Below are 18,286 nucleotides of genomic sequence, written 5' to 3'. Positions count from 1 at the left end.
AGGGTGAAATAAAAATTCGTTTGCTTCATGACAGTTTAAGATGCAGCCATCCTAACTAGGTCCAGCTGAAACTCTGGATAGAATTAAGCTACTTGCACATCTCTAGCTATGGGGAGGCTGCAAGACTGAACTACTGCATGGTTATAAATGAACGATGGACAGGACAAATGGCCTTATGAATGCTTTGAATGTTTGCATGTTCATCTTAATCTTGTAAAGGGTTTAGTATATAAAAGGAATCTCATATTTACTACTTAAATAATACAGTCTGAGGAAAAGACACTGAAACATAGATCAAGTAAACATTTAACCGTATGCTGCTGCTGGGTCATAGCAAAGTCAGGACTAAGTGCCTATATTCCATAGTATTTTTAGAATGTTGAAAATTGAGTAAGCAACTAATTAAAAGAAAATGGAATAAAATGTCCAAAGTGTGGCCCTTCTGGAAGGTCTGCATCACATTATCACTTTTAGGAATTCTTTCAGAATCATATAAAATTTATACAAAGAATTCCCTAGAACTTTCTTAAGACCCCCTTTAAACTCTTTGTTCCTCAGAGTATAAATAAGAGGGTTCAGCATAGGGTTACCACAGTGTAGAGGAGGGAAGCAAACTTACCCTGGTCTTTGTATTTACTCTTGGATGGCTGCAGATATATGAAGATGAAGTTCCATTGAAGATGTTGACCACCAACAGGTGGGAAGAGCAGGTCCCAAATGCCTTCTGTCTCCCAGTGGTTGACTTGATCTTCAAGACAGCCTGGGCAATGTAGGCAGGATGAAGGAGACAGGCACTACAAGGAAGAGGACACTAGCCACAAAATCCTCAACCTCATTGAAACTGGTGTCCATGCAAGCCAACTTGATGAGCACAGGGACCTCACAGATGAAATGGTCCACTTGGCAATGACCACAGAAGGGCAGCTGAAGAGTAAGAGCACACTGTATCAGGCTGGTGGCCACCCACTGAGCCACACCATAGAGGCCAGGGCCATCCAGAAACAGGGATGCATAAAGACCGTGTAATGGAGGGGACAGCAGACAGCAACCTAGCAATTGTAGGGCATCACCGTGATCAAAACACACTCTGTGGCACCCAGTGCATGGGAGGCATAGAGTTGAACAATGAAGCCACCATAGGTAATGGATGTCAGGGGATCCCGCAAGTTTACCAGGAGCTGGGGAATCACACTGCTGGTGAAGCATAGGTCCAGGAAGGAGAGATGAGAAAGGAAGTAATACATTGGCACGTGAAGTTTGGGTTCCAGGTGAGATATTGGTATGATGGTAGTGTTACCCAAAATGGTTAGTAAATAACCAAGGTAACTATAAATAGAATCTTCTGTAACTGAGGATGATCAGAAAACTCCAACAGATGAAAACTTTCAGGCTGCTTTCATTGACACCCCTCAAAATCCTCATTTGCAAAATAGTTTTCAGAATGCTGAGGCATAGCTGAGAAAGATGACATATTATACAAGGTCAAGTGAGTAACAAGGTCACCTCTCATAAAGTGTCCTATGTTAAACTGGTATAAGTTTATGTCCTTAGAGCTAATAACATGCATCTATCCATTTTCCTAATGTGTGCAGTCTATGCATTTCACTTCTTAGTTTTCTTATAATTTTCTTCAAAATAAAGAAAATTGGGCATATTAACAAACCCCATCATATGCTATAAGAAACATTTGAGACCTTTGCTTCTTTCCAATCCCTCAAAGTTACCCCTTTATATTAACAGATTTTTCTAGTTATAGGAAGGAGGAAATTCAAATAATTACAACTAAAAACAGAAAACTGAAATTTTAAGAAACTTTCTATTATGGAAAAATATCTCCCATCATCAGGAATGGTGGGAATTATTTATAAGGTTACATGGTTGAAATAAATTAGATGCAACTATTATTAACTAAAAAACAACTCTTGAGAGCTTATATGACCTGCTCAAAGGCATGTGTTTACTGAAAAATAGAAAGCTTGGATGCATTTCTTCTGAATCCATGACAAAATTGATTTTCGTTCTACACATTATCTATATTTCCTCTTCCTTCCCCTAATGCTTGTCTTTTTATATTCTTTTTTTTTTTTTTGGTTTTTTTTTATTGAATTGTCTTTTTTTAAAAATTTACTTAGATCACAAAAAATGTTACATTGAAAAATGTAAGAGGTTCCCACATAACCCACACTCCACACCCCTACTCCTCCCACATCAACAACCTCTTTCATCATTGTGGCACATTCATTGCATTTGGTGAATGCATTTTGGAGCACTGCTGCACCACATGGATTATAGTTCACATTGTAGTTTACACTCTCCCCCAGTACATTCAGTGGGTTATGGCAGGATATATAATGTCCAGCACCTGTTCCTACAATATCATTTAAGACATCCAAGTCCCCAAAATGCCCCCACCTCACATCTCTTCTTCCCTCTCCTGCCCTCAGAAACTACCGTGACCACTTTCTCCAGATCAGTGCAACTGTTTCTTCCATTACTAGTCACAATAGTTTTATAGCAGAATACCAGTAGGTTCACTCTAATCCATATTTTATTCCTCCATCCTGTGGACCCTGGGATGGTGATGTCCACTCCACCTCTATATCCAAGTAGGAAGCTTCAAAGATTTCATTTATATTCCAAAAATAAAAATTTCCTTTAAAAGTTGATTTTCTTCTGGTAAATTTTATACAAAATTAACTACTATTAGTCTTCCCTTTGCCTCTGCAAGTCAGACCCTACACGATGTCCTCTCCTGTTGTTGAGCTCCCAAGTATCTGGCTTTATATTCCACACACATATATTTCCCTGATGAACATATCCCCATTCATTGCGAATCATTAAAGTCTTCAGAGTAAACATTCATTGGCAAACTAAGAGATCAATAGGATTATTCAGGCTTTTTCCATGACAGAATACAAGGAAAATAATTAATTCCACACATACATACCATTTAACTTGAACTTATTTAGTAATACCATTTTTTTGAAGATATAAAATATCTTCATTACTCATTACAAATATCCTATGTGACTGAACATAGAAAAGTTTGAAGTGAATTCCAGAATACGCCTTATTTTGAAGGAGAGATAGATATTGGTTGAGTGAATGCAATATTTCTATAACTTCTCACTTTATTTTATTTATTGTGTGTGTGTGGCACATACATTTCATTTGTTGAATACATTTTGGAGCACTGTGGCACCACATGGATAATAGTTTACATTGTAGTTTACACTCTCCCCCAGTACATTCAGTGGGTTATGGCAGGATATAACATCCAGCATCTGTCTCTAAATATCATTTAAGACAACTTCAAATCCCCAAAATGCCCCCACATCACATCTCTTTTTCCCTCTCCCTACCCTCACCAACTACGATGGCAACTTTCTCCACATTAATGCTACAATCTCTTCCATTACTAGTCACAGTACTTCCATAGCAGAATATGAGTAAGTCCACTCTAATCCATATTTTATTCCTCCATCCTGTGGACCCTGGGAGCTTCTCACTTCAAATCTAATAACTTTAACACAAGAAAAGAAATAAAAAAGAAGTCTCTCTCTAAACAGGAACAATCCTAAACTATGCAACTCCCATAAACCTATATCATATGTTCCATAGATCATGTCCTAATACATTAAAATTTCAAAAAAAACACACTTCAGCACAGAAAGCAAAACCATCTTTGCTAAGCCCCAAGAGATAATGTCTTTGGTACATGCAGCCAGGGGTACAACATGGATATGCCTATTCCACATAATGGAAAGAATCAAATGACTTTCAAACTAGATGTTGGGGCTTGCTGGGAATGTGTTTGAAGATACTGAGCCAGTTCATTCACTCATAAGGAAAAGAATTTGAAAGTGGGAAACCCCAGTGACTTAGTCCTTGATAGGCATGGGGATTATACAGGGGGAAAAAGAAAGAAAGGAAAAAAAGTGTTTGTTGATGTGGCATCATCACTCTCCAGATGGGTAAGAGAATTACTATCTTTTCTCTATGGGAAATATGTAGCTCATTAAAATGTCCATAATAGAGGATCCTGGGACATGGCCATGGGGGGGAAAAAAAAACCTTTCCTCTTGCAGTAAGATATCAGCAACTTAACCTGGCTTGCTTGTAATCACTTGCAAATTAAATTCATTCTGATTACTCCGTGATAATGTCTGCATGAGGCAGTAGAAAAAGATTATCATTAAGTGGTCTCTAGAGAAGTAGTCTCTTACATAAATCCCTTGAGTAACTGACCCAGAGTATCAAGTAAGCTACTGACTGAATTTTAATTGAACAGCAAATGTTAGGCATTCTAGTACTATGTGCTGTTCTCACTATTTTATAATGTCCATTTTATATTTCTGAGCAGTTGTTAAATGAATAATTCTATTCCTATTCCTCTTGTATTAAAGTATCTCAGTTGTAAAAATTGAGTTATTTGAAATAGGAGATTTTCTATTCTCACATGGTTCCATAATTATCTATTCATACTTACTGGCAATTTCTAAAATCTACATTGTAAGGAAAAAAATCTTTTTTGCTTTCCCATTTCTCAGTTTACTGGGAATTCAGAGACTTTTGTGACTTTCTTAGTACAAGAGATAGCATTCCATTTCTAACTGTGTCCTGCTCTATTATGTGAATATATCCTCTGACACTTCTAATAACTTTTAAGGAAATTTACTCCCTACCCTTAAAATATATCATACCACCTAAAAACTATTTGGATCCGATAAGCTGGCAACCTCTTTAAAACTCACATGTACATTAATGTATTTGTCATTAGCAAATAGAAATAATTCTTTCCTCCTTCAAGATGAGGCTTACTGTTTAGATGTTTCTTTCTCTAATGTCAATGTCAATTCAGTACCAAATATCAAAATAAAATTTAAAAAACACATGTAACAATCTTTAGTTAGAATGAGGTAGATATCTGGCAATTTGTTGAAATGAGAGAATTTTCCCTTATTGTTGACTTTTATTTTTTCTTTCATAATAAATATAACCATATAGTAAAAATCTACCAATGAACTTAGCTGGGTCCTTAGCTTGTAGCTCTGTTAAGACATGGTTACCATTTGTTCACATATGTATCATCAATGCATCAATAATAAATGAACCCAGGGGGAACAGATGTGGCTCAAGCAGTTGGCCACCTGCTTCCCATATGGGGGTCCTGGGTTTGGTTCTCAGTGCATTCTAAAGAAGACCAGCAGGAAAGCAAGCTGATTCAATGGGCTACAAATTGAACTTATGCAATAAGATAAAGGAACAAGGAGGTGCAACAAGAAGACACAGGGAGAGACACAACAAGCAGGGAGGAGATGTGGCTCAAGTGATTTTGCACCTCCCTCCAACATGGGAGGTCCTGGGTTCAGGTCCCAGGGCCTCCTAAATGATGAGCAGACACAGAGAGCATCAATGAGTAGACACAGAGCAGAGTACAAGCACAAAAAACAAGGGTGTGGGTTGAGAAATTTAAAAATCTTTAAAAAATAATAATAAATGAATGAACCCAGTTTGTAAAGAAGGAAATAAGACAAGTGAAGTTCCATGATGTAATAAAATTATGTGCACCTGGTAATGTGTGAAAGAATAAAGGGTATGCCTGATTAATTATTTAATTAATTATCTCTCTCTAGTAGTCCACATGACAGGTGTTTGAAACAAACTGGAAAGAAGTGGATATATTAGAGACATAACTAAAAAGAAAAAAAATTACCTTATTGTGGATAGATTACATACAACAAGTGGGAGGGAGGAATAGGTTAAACAAGATTCAAAGAACAGTGGGAGCACACAGCTACTTAACAGTAAAGCTCTTGGCAAGAGAGAAACTGAACATCAGAGTAAACTCAGCATCATAATCAGATTCCTAATTATCAGCAAAACATTACAAGCAATACTAAGAAAAAGTAAGATATGACTGAAGCAAAGGAACAAAGCAAAGCTCCAGATGACATGCAGGACTTGAAACAACTTATTAAAAAAGAATAAAAGTTTAAAATCAAGCTGAACACATGGAGAAACTAGAAAAAGTACAGCAAACCAATCCCAAATCAAACAGAAAGTTAAAAAATACAGATTAGAGCAAAAATAAATAGAGAAAAAAAGGCAATAGGAAAAATTTAACAAAATCAAAAGCTGGTTCTTTGAGAAGATCAATAAAATTGACAAACCCTTATCTATATTAGCAAAGAAAAAAAGAGAGAAGATGTAAATAAATAAAATCAGGAATGAAGGGGGGGGGCATGTGACTGACCCCACAGTTACAAGAAAGACCACAAATAGATATTATGAGAAACTGTATGCGGAGAAATTAGACAACCTAGATGCAATGAACAATTCCTAGAAATGCACAGACAACATATATTGACTCTACAAGAAACACAGGAACACAACAAACCAATCACAAATAAAGAGATTGAATCAAATGTTATCAAAATTCTCCCATCAAAGAAAAATCCAAGACCAGATGCTTTACAGGTGAATTGAACCATCTATTTGAGAAGAATTAATTCCAATTCTGCTTAAATTTCACTAAACGTTGAAAAGGAGGGACAGTTACCCAACACATTTTATGAAGGCAACATCACTCTAATACCAAAGTCAGATAAATATATTGCAAGAAAAGAAAATTATAGACTAATCTCTCTAATGAGCATAGATGCAAAAATTCTCAACAAAATCTTGTAAATAGAATCCAAAAGCATATTAAAAGAATTATACTCCATGATCAAGTGGGTTTTATTCCTCATATGCAAGTGTGCTTTAACCAAAGAAAATCAAATACATCACATTAACAAATTGAAGGGGGAAAATGATCATCTCAATTGACACAGAAAAGTCATGTGACAAAACACAGCTTTCTTTCTTAATAAAAACAATTTAAAAGATAGTTATAGAAGGAAAGTTCCTGGCATAATCAAGGGCATATATGAATATACCACAGCCAATGTCATACTCAATGGGGAGAGGTTGAAAGCTTTCTCTCTCAGGAACAAGACAAGGATGACCACTGTCACCACTATTATTCAATATTGTGATAGAAGTTCTCGCTAGAGCAATTAGGCAAGAAAGAAAAGTCATCCAAATTGGAAAAAAGGGAGTAAAACTCTCACTATTCCCAGATGACGTGATCTTATATTTAGAAAATTCTGAAATCTCTACAACAAAGCTATTAGAGCTAATAAGTGAGTTCAGCAAAGTGTCAGAATAAAAGATCAATAGGAAAAAAGAAGATGGTGTTTCTAGATACTAGTAATGAGCAAGTTGATGAGGAAATCAAGAAAAACTTGTGTTTACAATAACAAAAACAGGTTCAAGCATCTGGAAGTTAATTTAACCAAGAATGTAAAGTATCTTTATTCAGAAAATTACAAAACACTGCTAAAAGAAATCAAAGACTCAAACAAATGGAAGGACATTATGTGTCCATGCATTGGAAGACTAAACGTTGTGAAGATGTCAATTCTACCCAAACTCATTTATAGATTCAATGCATTATCAACCAAAATTCCAACAACTCACTTACAGATATGGAAAAGTCACTTATAGATTTATTTGAAAGGGAAAGGAATCCTGAACAAAAACATCCTTGAAAGAAGAGCAAAGTCAGAAGACTCATGCCTTCTGATCTTGAAGTGCATTACATAGATACAGTGGTCAAAACAGCAGGGTTTTGGCATAAAGATAGATGTATTAATCAATGGAATGAAATTGAGAGTTCAGAATAGACTCTCCTTTAATGTCAAATGATTTTTGATAACCTACAAAATCCCTTTTACTCGACCAGAACAGTCTCTTCAATAAATGGTGCTGGGAGAACTGGATATCCATTAACAAACAATGAATGACAAGTCCTGTCTCACCGCCTATACAAAAATCAACTCCAAATGGACCAAAGACCTAAACCTAAAAGCCAAGGCAATATAACTCCTAGAAGATAATGTAGGGAGACATCTACAAGATCTTGTAGAAGGTGGGGTTCTCTTAAACCTTACTCCCAAAGCATAAGCAAAAAAGGAAAACATAGATAAATGGGACCTCCTCAAAATTAAACACTTCTCCTCCAAAAAAGGACTTTGTGAATAGAGTAAAAAGGCAGCCTACTCAATGGGAGAAAATATTTGGAAATCACATCAGGCAAGAGTCTAATATCCATTATATAAAGAGATCCTACAACTCAGCAACAAAAAGACAGATGATCCGATTAAAAAATGGGCAAAAAACCTGAATAGACATTATTCTATAAAAAGAAATACAAATGGTGTAAAAACACATGAAAAACTGTTCAACATCACTGGCTATCAAGGAAATGCAAATCAAAGCTACAATGAGATTTCATTTCACAACTTCTAGAATGGCCACTATTAACAAAACAGGAATCTAAAGATGTTGGAGAGGAATGTAGAGCAGTAGGAGTGCTTATTCACTGTTAGCGGTAATGTAGGATAGTACAGCCACTGTGGAAGTCTGTTTGGTGGTTCCTAAGGAAATTAGATATTTACCATGTGACCCAGCACTATCACTACTAGGTATATAACCCAGAAGAATGGAAAGCAGTGACATGAACAGACATCTGCACACTGATGTACATAGTGACTTTATTCACAATTACCAAAAGATGGGATCAGCCCCCATGTTCATCAACTGATAAATGGATAAACAAACTGTGGTATATACACACAATGGAATATTATTCAGCAGTAAAAAGTAATGAAGTCCTGAAACATGACAATATGGATGAACCTATAGGACATTATGTTGAGTGAAGGAAGCCAGGCACAAAAGAAGAAATATTCCATGATTTCATTATTATGAACTAAATATGATAAGTAAAATCATGAAGTTAATTGCTTGCATATGTCATCAGAAAATAGAATGGGGTTACAGCTTGGAAAACTGAAGTTTAATTTTGCAGAATTTGTTTAAAAATTTGTAAATATTTGGAAATGAATTATAATGGTGACAGCACATCATAGGACTTATAATGAGTAGTGCTAGCATATGGGGATTATATTGGTCTGTTTTCTTGTTGACTTTTTCTTTTTTTTTTTTTTTTTGAGTAATGAAAATGGTCTACATTGACCATGAGGTGCAGCGATGCTCAGAGATTTATTCACCAAATGCAATGAATGTGTCATGATGATGGAGGAGAATGTTCCTATGGGGGGAGTAGTGGGATGATGGGGGTAGGGGGTATATGGGTACCTCATATTTTTTGAATGTAATATTAAAAACCTGAATTTTAAAAAAAGAAAATGGTCTAATATTAATTGAAGTGATAAATGCACAACTGTGATTATACCAGATACCATTGATGTACACTTTAATAAACTGTATGGTTTATGAAAAAAAATATGGTAGGTTGGTGGAAAAATACACCAAATGTAGCTATGTACAATAGTTAGCATAACAGTAACACACTGATGATGCTCTTTCATAATTTGTTACAAATGTTTCACAACAATGCAAGGTATAGGTGGTGGAGTGATGTATGGGCACCCTGTATGATGTTATGCATGCTTACTTTGTAAGTTCACAACTTATACTATACATTTATTGTTTATGTATGTTCATGTATGACTAATATACTTAAATAAATTTTTAATGGGAAAAAGCACCTAGTTAGAAATACATAATTTAACATGAAGTTTTGAATGGAAAAGTTCTGGGCTTAGAAAGAAAGCTAGGAGACATTGTAAAGTTATATATAATGGTTTTATTTTAAACTGTGATTAAATCATAATATACTTGCTGTTCTCAAAAACCTAGTGAGGGGAGAAATGCAAAAGAAATCAGAAACTTATAATACAGGACTGGAGGTGGGGTGCAGCACTACCCAGAGTGTAACAAGGCTTACAGGGGGAAGTGAAGGGCTCAACAATCCATAGTTGATAGAACAATGTCACTGAAGTTCAGGGCTTGCTCTTTCTGTCCTGAGCAACTGACCAAAAATACTTTGGTCTTTGCAAAAGAAAAGTTGTAATAGTTTTATAATAATTCAATAATAATTTTTATGAGTCATCTAATGTATGGCTATGACTATTAAGTAGAATAAACTTCATAACACCAAGCTTTAAAAGTAGTAAATCCTTACAACAGTGATCTGTTTTAACTGAGTCTGTTCCGTTTCAGGTCCTAGTATATAACCTAATTTAGAGATAATGTAATGGTTGTGCAAGTTGGCCAAGTCCCACAGTTCTTATGTGGTCAAATAGGCACTCAAACTCAAATTGTTCTGACTCTGAAATTCAAGTTATAATTTAATCTCTTTTACTGAATCCCATTGATAGTGTTATGAACAGAACCAAATTGTTTAGTGAGTCACTATTCATTAAATGATTCATCCTTAGTAAGCCTCTCCTAAAGATTTCTTAATAATCATGTTCCACTTGATCATCGAGTTTCTCAAGAATTTTTCTCAGTGCTGCCTTTACGTCCTTGTTCCTTAGGGTATAAGTGAGTGGGTTAAGTGTGGGGGTCACCATGGTGTAGAAGAGGGAAACAAACTTTCCCTGGTCTTTGCATCTACTCCTGGCTTGCTGCAGATACATGAAGATAAAGGTTCCATAGAAGATGATGACCACCATCAGGTGGGAAAAGCAGGTTCCAAATTCTTTATGTCTTCCAATGGCTGACTTGATCTTCAAAACTGCTTGAGCAGTGTACCCATAGGACGTTAGGATGAGTGACAAAGGCACCACCAGGAACAATACACCAGCCCAAAGAGCACAGCCTGGTTGAATGTGGTGTCCACACATGCCAACGTGATGAACACAGGGATCTCACAGAAGAAATGATCACCTGGCAATGACCACAAAAGGGCAATTGAAGGGTGAGTGTGGACTGAATCAATGTGGAAGGTATCCTACGGAACCAGAGCATAGAGGCCAAGACATGGCAGAGCCGAGGATGCATGACATAATGTAGAGGATGGCAAACAGCAACATAGTGATCATAGGACATCACACTCACTGGAGCCCAGTGCAAGGGAGACATAGATTTGAATCATGCAGCGTCCAGATGTGATGGACTTATCTGAACCACACAGGGCTGACTAGAAGCTGGGGAATGCTACTGCTGGTCAAATAGAGGTCTAGGAAGTAGAGATGGGAGAGGAAAAAGTACATACGAGTGTGGAGTTTAGAATTCAAGATGGACACTAAAATGATAATAGTGTTGCCTAGAAGGGTCATGAGGGAAAGGAACAAAATTATTCCAAAGACAACCAGTTCCATCTGAGGCTTGTCTGAAAAACCTAACAGAATGACTCCAGGAAGGGCACTCTCATTAGGCCACTGCATTACTCTCATTTTGATCATTCACTCCTGAAAGATGAAGCCATAAAATGTATTAACCTCAGGGATTTATGTCAAATCCATGACAATTAAGACCCAACTTTGGAAATAGGTGAAGAGAAAAGGCCAAAGTGGAGAATACCACTGTGTGATATCTTTGATTATCCCATGAACACAGGCTATTGGCCATAGGTTTTCCATCTACCTTGAGGACAAAACAAAAGTTCATAGTGATTGTAACATTAGAATATACGAAGATTGAGGTTTCCCCCACATTTTCATAAATATTAACTTTTTCATTGTAAAGGTGATGGCATTTTGTAGAAATTGTTTCAACTATAGAGAAATACAGTGCTTTAAAAAAAGCTAGCAAATGGATAGGTGGATTAGGTAGACACAGTGATGAAATTTATCAGAGTGTTCACGATCACCTTTGTGCCTGCAATGCATTAGGAGAATGCAGAGGAGGCTGAGGAACCTATGGAATGACAGGTTCAAAATTAGTTCTAGGGTGACATGACAACTTGCTCTTAAAGAGATGCAGAGTTAAACATCCAGGCCTAAAGAATTGCATGGCCCAGAAATGGAGGTTACATTATAAGGTAGCACAGGGAGAAAAAAAATAAGCATATAACTCAGTGATTTGAAATAATTAGAATAAGAAAATTCTTAGAATCAGAACCTAGAGTATAGGTTACTAGGGGAGGAGGTGGGGATAGCTAATGGAAAGTTAAAGTTTAAAGTGTACTGGGTTCCTATATGGAATCATGGAAAGGTTTTGGTATTGGATTGTGTTGATGGTAGCACAACATGCAATTAACACCACTGAGATTCATATCTGAATGTGAGTAAATGGGGAAATGTTAGATTGTATATATAATAATAGAATAAATTTTTTTAAAATCCTTGGAACTATACTACACAGTGAATCCTATGTTAAACAATGGACTCTAGTTAATAGTACAATTGTAGAAATATCCTGCCATAAGTTGAAACAAAATTCCACACCAATGCAAGGTGTTGGTGACAGAGTGGTAATAGGATCCCTGTATTTTGTGCATGGCTGTTTTGTAAACTCACAACTTCTCTAAGGAAAAATTTAAAAAGCAAGTAAATTTAGAGAGGGATATTGCATATATGGACTACACAAAATAACAGGAAATGGTAATTATAGGTAAATTTGAGTCAATTTTCCAGAGACCTTAAATGTCAGTAGAACTTATTTAGATATTATTCATTAGGTAAAAGAGAAGTAAAGTCTTTTGTAAGAGGGATGTGGTTTGTTCGAATTTTCTTTTTAAAGATATGCCTCTACACAGTGTAGTAGAATTTAAAACAGAAAGCCCTCTAGTACAGAAACTCTGTTTAAAAAATAAATGTTTATTGTGTGGGTGCCAGCAGGGATGCTTGCGGGGCGGCAGGGGAAGGCGCCCTGGAGCGCCCCGCCTGGTCTCCCACCCAGGCTGATCCCTGCTCAGACACACTCTCATGCACACACAACACGCCCACCCTCGCCGCTGCTGCCTCCCTGCCAACGCTGCAGAGCCTTGGGCTGCCAAGGGGGCGGTGGCTCTTGGCTTCCGCTGCCCGCCTTCCCGCTCCTTCCCCGGCGAGCTCAGCCCCTCTTGATTTCTCCTCTGAGCATCCAGCCCTCTCCTGTCTGGGCAGCGGCGGCAGGGGGATGGGGACCGCGGGTGCGGAAGGAGTGAACAGGAATGAAGACCAATGTACTTTTTTTAAAGTTTTAAAAAAATTCACTGAAGTATGTCACTCACACATAAACAAACATACATAAACAATATGTGTGCAGCAATAGTTGTGAATTTACAAAACAAACATACATGCCGTAATACAGGACTCTCATAACAACCTACCACCAATACCTTGCATTGTTGTTAAACATTATAAACTAAAAATTAAAGAGCATTGTCAAAATATTACTACTAACCAAAGTATTTTCCCCAACCCACCCTATAATTATTATTATCTTTACATCATTTATATATGAACTTATATAAACAATAAGTGTGTAGTAAAAGTTGTGGACTTACAAAGCAAACATGCATAACCTTATACAGAGGACCCACACATCAACCCTCCACCAACACCTTGCATTGTCGTGAGACGTTCATTACAGATTATGAAAGAACATTGTCACAATCTTACTACTAATTATTGAACATGTTCAAAGTCCTGGTGGAGCTCCTTTTCCTGGGTGTCTCCTTTTATGTAAGACCCAGCAAGGGGGTGGAGACAGCCTTAGTCATACCTCGGTGATGTACTCAAACTGAGAGGATCTCACAGCCACAGGAATAGGTTTGAAATTCTAAGTAAGTCTTTTTCTTCTAGAATCAACATCCAGTTAGCCATATAGGAACTCCATCCAGTTTTGCCCAGAATGCCAGATCCATCTTCCTCCAAAAGAGATAGAAGAGCGAGAGGATTTTATACCTTGTCAGGTAGGGCCTACTGCCCCTAACCAGCAGGAAGTAGCTACAGAAAAATGATCATCTCCCTTCAGCACCCCTTTAAGATTAAAGGAGCAAATTCTCTGAGGTGGGAATGAAGCCATTTAGTAAGACAGGGAATCATTAGATAAATCTGGAACCTGGCAGAGTCCACATGGACATCAATAACCCCCAATATGGCTGCTGGAAGATTCACACACACACACACACACACACACACACACACACACACACACACCACCGATTCTGCCATTCAGACAAAGACTTCTTCTGGAAGCCAAGAGAAGCCCCAGATAGTCCCCAAGGACTTTGTCATTGGGCCCCCATGGGGATTCATGGGTGGAGTAATCAATCAAAACAGCAAAAGCTGGAACCCCTCCCCTTCCATTCCCAAAGGGGTGGAATAATTAACAGTTCAAAAAGGCAGGCACAGAGCCCAAGTTCTCTCTCTCTGTCTCTCATGCACTCTCTCACCTCTGGACCTGTTCCTGTCCTTTGCACAAAGGACTGTTTTTCCTCTGCTGTGTGGCCATGCAAGTAAACCTGGGGATTTATAACCTATAATGAGGAATTGTAGCCTGTAAATCAGCCCACTTTATCACTTTTCAACCCCTTCCTCTCTACCTGGGACTCCTGATGTATTACTTTCTCCCATTTCTCATCCCTCCCTACCTGAATAAATTACTTGCCTAACTCACCTGTTGTGCTCTTGAAATTCATTTCTCCAGCTCAGTCAAAGAACCTAAATAAAATCCAGTGACACTATGAGGAATTTAATGCCATATACAAACAACAACAATAATGAGGGGGAAAAAATCTTCTTCCTCCTCTCCCTCATCCTCCCTGTCCTCCTTTCCTCAGGTGGCCCATAGGGGAGATCACATACCAGAGAGGATACCAGTGTCGGGGCCCTGGGGCACATTTGTGCCATCAAAATATCTTCTCTTTGCAAGGCACCGCCTGCCTGGAGCAGCTACTGGATCCTCTGCTGCCCATAGAGCCAGCACAAAGATCCCTGAAGCTTGGAGCCTGAGATGAGCCAGGGGCATGGTAGCAGCTACAGAGCCTGCAGCTCATCTCTCTGAATGGGGCAGAAGAGAAAATGGAATTGGAAACCGGAACTGGGAGAAGGATGTGCTAAAGTGTTCAGGAGTAGCCTGAGCTTGTCAGCCCCCTGCCAAGCTTCCTGTATATCACGGAGACCTTCCCTCGCTCTCTCAGGTCCTCATCTCTGAAGATACTCGGATCTGCAGAGGGAACCAGTAGCACATGCAGATTTCAGTTTTATTCGCAGTTCACAAGCACAAATGGGTACACATTAAAGAAGAGACAATGAAATCATAAAATTTTAAAAAAAACTAATAAGGATAATATATTAGTGATTTAATAACATAATTTCACTTTCTGAAATTAACCCACTGATTTTATCTCTCTAGTACCCATATTTCATCAATTTCTTCAAGACCCACTCAAAGGCCTTATGACTTCTGTTTATTCCATGCATCCATATATATTAGCCAGGGCTCTCAAAGGAAAGAGAACCAACAGAAGATATCTGCAAATATTACGAGAGTCTTATAAAGATTGCCTCACTTAACTATGGGGATGCACAATTCCAAATTCTAGGGCAGGCAGCAAGTCAGGAACTCTGATGAAGGTCTTTGATGAATTCTCCAGGAGAAGCTGGCTAGCTGAAGTACAGATGGAAATTCTCACTTCTGACTCCTGAAATTCACACTTCTCCTTTAAAGTCTTCAACTGACTGGATGAGACTTCTCTCATGGATGAAGGCAATCTCCTCAATGGATTAGAGATGTAATCAGCCACAGATTCAATCAAATTACTGATGATTTCAGTCCACAACATGTCCTCACAGTAACAATCAAGTCAGAGCCTGCTTGACCAAATAACTGGACACCATCACCTGGCCAAGGTGACACATGAGCCTAACCATCATACCTCCTTTAATACATCAATCAAACTCTATCCCTTTCTGCCCCTTCCCTCTCTCTTTTTCTCTTCCCCTAGTCCTTCTCTCATCCACTTCCCTGAGTAACACTTAAGAAGATTCTTCTTTGATGACTGGAGGCTCTTGACTTTTTTATGCTTTCTTTTCTCTCTCAAGAGAAAAGCTTGGGGAAGTGGACTTGGCCAAGTGGTTAGGGCATCCATCTACCGCATGGGAGGTCCGTGGTTCAAACCCCTGGCCTCCTTGGCCCATGTGCAGCTGGCCCATGCGCAGTGCTGATGCGCGCAAGGAGTGCCATGTCACCCCACGCAGGGGTTTCCCCGCGTAGGAGAGCCCCATGCGCAAGGAGTGCATCCCATAAGGAGAGCCGCCCAGCGTGAAAGAAAGTGCAGCCTGCCCAAGAATGGCACCACACACACAACAAGATGACACAACAAAAAGAAACACAGATTACCCTGCCGCTGACAACAACAGAAGCAGAAAAAACAAGAACACACAGCAAATGGACACAGAGAACAGATAACTGTGGGGGAGGAGGGGGGGAGAAATAAAATAAATAAATCTTAAAAAAAAAAAGAGAGAAAAAGCTTCCCTACCTAGAATGGATAAAGACAATTGGATCAAGGTGAGAGAAATTATTCTTATCTGGACACCTGCCACCAGATTTATTGGGAACCTCTTCTTTGACATTTTTTATTGGCTTTTTTGGTGACTGTCCTTGGAAATATCCTCATCATTGCCCTGATTCTTATGGATTATAGGCTTCACTCACCCATGTCTTCCTTCTTTAGCAATCTCTCTTTCAATGAAATATCAACTATCACATGTGTGTTCCAAGATGATATGAGCTTTCCTGTTAGAGAAGAACATTTCAGTTAGTGAATGCTTTACTCAGTTTTATTTTAATTCCTCTCTGGATGCCTTAAGTTCATCCTTTTTGCAATCACGATCACTACATTGCATTTTGTAGTCTTCTTCAGTACCCTCTGATGATGACCAGCTCATTCTGTGTTCATCTTGTAATACTCTCCTGGGTAGGCAGGTTTCTTCACAGGCTCACTTCCACCATCCTTAAGGCGGGACTGCCATATTGTGGCCTCAGTGAGATTGATCATTTTTTCTGTAACAGTGCCCTCCTCCTCCACTTGGACTGGGCTGACATACCTGTCATTTAGCTACTGGATTTCCTCGGCTTCCTTGTCCTGCTCATCAGCTCCTCTCACTCATAGTGGTCTCTTAGATTATATCATCTCCACAATCCTGAATATACCTTCAGGGCAAGGTCATTGAGAAGACTTTGCCATCTGTGACTCTCATTTCACTGTGGTCACCACGGGCTATGGAAGCTTCATCTGTGTATGTCCAGCCCTCATAGAAGAGGAGCCTACTCCTAAACATGATCCTCTTTATCCTCTACAGTGTCAACACACCTCTCCTGAATCCCTTCTTTTCAGACTATAGAATAAAAACCATGAAAAATGCACTGAGGGACACCTAGCTAAGTGCTGTGACTTCCTGAAAGGGATGAAGTCCAAGTGAGGGAGTCTTTGAGAATCATTCCAGACTTGGAATTCACAGCCTGTTAGAGAATGAGTCCAAAAGATGATATAATAATTCGGAGTATATCTATGTTAAACCTTCATATTGTGTCATATTATAATAATATAGTCAAACCGGATTCAAATACATCTTATTTTTAAGATTCATGAATAAATAGTCAAAGTATAATTTGGTGGTTTTGTAGTAGTTTGTGGCTTTTATGGACCTCAGAAAACCACATCCTTAGGGCTAATCCATTCCTGTGGGTGTGAACTTATTGTAGGTGGGACCTTTTGATTAGGAATCTCCAGTTAATAGCCTTTTGATAAACTTACTTCAATGAGGCCTGGCCCAGGCTGGGTTTTAATCCTGTTATTAGAGTCCTCTATGAACAGAATGAATATGGAGATAAACATAAAGAGCAACCCCAGAACCTGAGAAAGCCCCAGAAGTCAGAAGCTGAAGTTAATTGAACACAGAGGCAGAGAGAAAACCACAGAGCAGGAAGCTGAAGGCAAAGAAGCCCAGAGAAGCAGGGAGAGTGCCGCAGATGCTGCCCTGTGCCTTGCCATGTGCTCTGCCAGATCAATAAAGCGGGTCTTCAGAGAGAAAAGCATCTCCTGATGAAGCCTTAATTTGGACATTTTCATAGCCTCAGAGCTGTAAACTTGTAAGTTAAAAAATGTCCATTTTAAAAGCAAACCCCATTTCTGCTATATTGCTTTCAGCAGCTTTTAGAAAACTGAGACAGTGATTTTGATAGTGACACTTGTAGCCACAGATATTGTAGCTAATTGATGTGGTGATGGTGCTGTTGATTAAGTGATCAGAGTAATAGTAGGGGAGTAATGGAGACTTATACGTTTGCATATTATTTGTTGAATACATGCATACAAATTCAGAAAGAAGAAACAGTTTTGCTTAGTGGTCCTGGGGAAAGGACAAGGACAAGTGTATGCACATACATACAAGCTCTCACAAACACGAAAACACACTCACATATACAAATGACA

General features: G+C 38.5%; 1 pseudogene; it reads right to left on the bottom strand.

The window, feature by feature from the left end:
* Positions 1–456: 456 nt before the first annotated feature.
* Positions 457–10,760, bottom strand: LOC139437771 (olfactory receptor 2G2-like; annotated as a pseudogene).
* Positions 10,761–18,286: the final 7,526 nt, after the last annotated feature.

The sequence above is a fragment of the Dasypus novemcinctus genome, chromosome 28 (genome assembly GCF_030445035.2).
Source record: "Dasypus novemcinctus isolate mDasNov1 chromosome 28, mDasNov1.1.hap2, whole genome shotgun sequence".
Classification (NCBI taxonomy): Eukaryota; Metazoa; Chordata; class Mammalia; order Cingulata; family Dasypodidae; genus Dasypus; species Dasypus novemcinctus.
The sequence above is the reverse complement of the archived record's forward strand: the minus strand, read 5'-3'. Positions and strand labels throughout refer to the sequence as shown.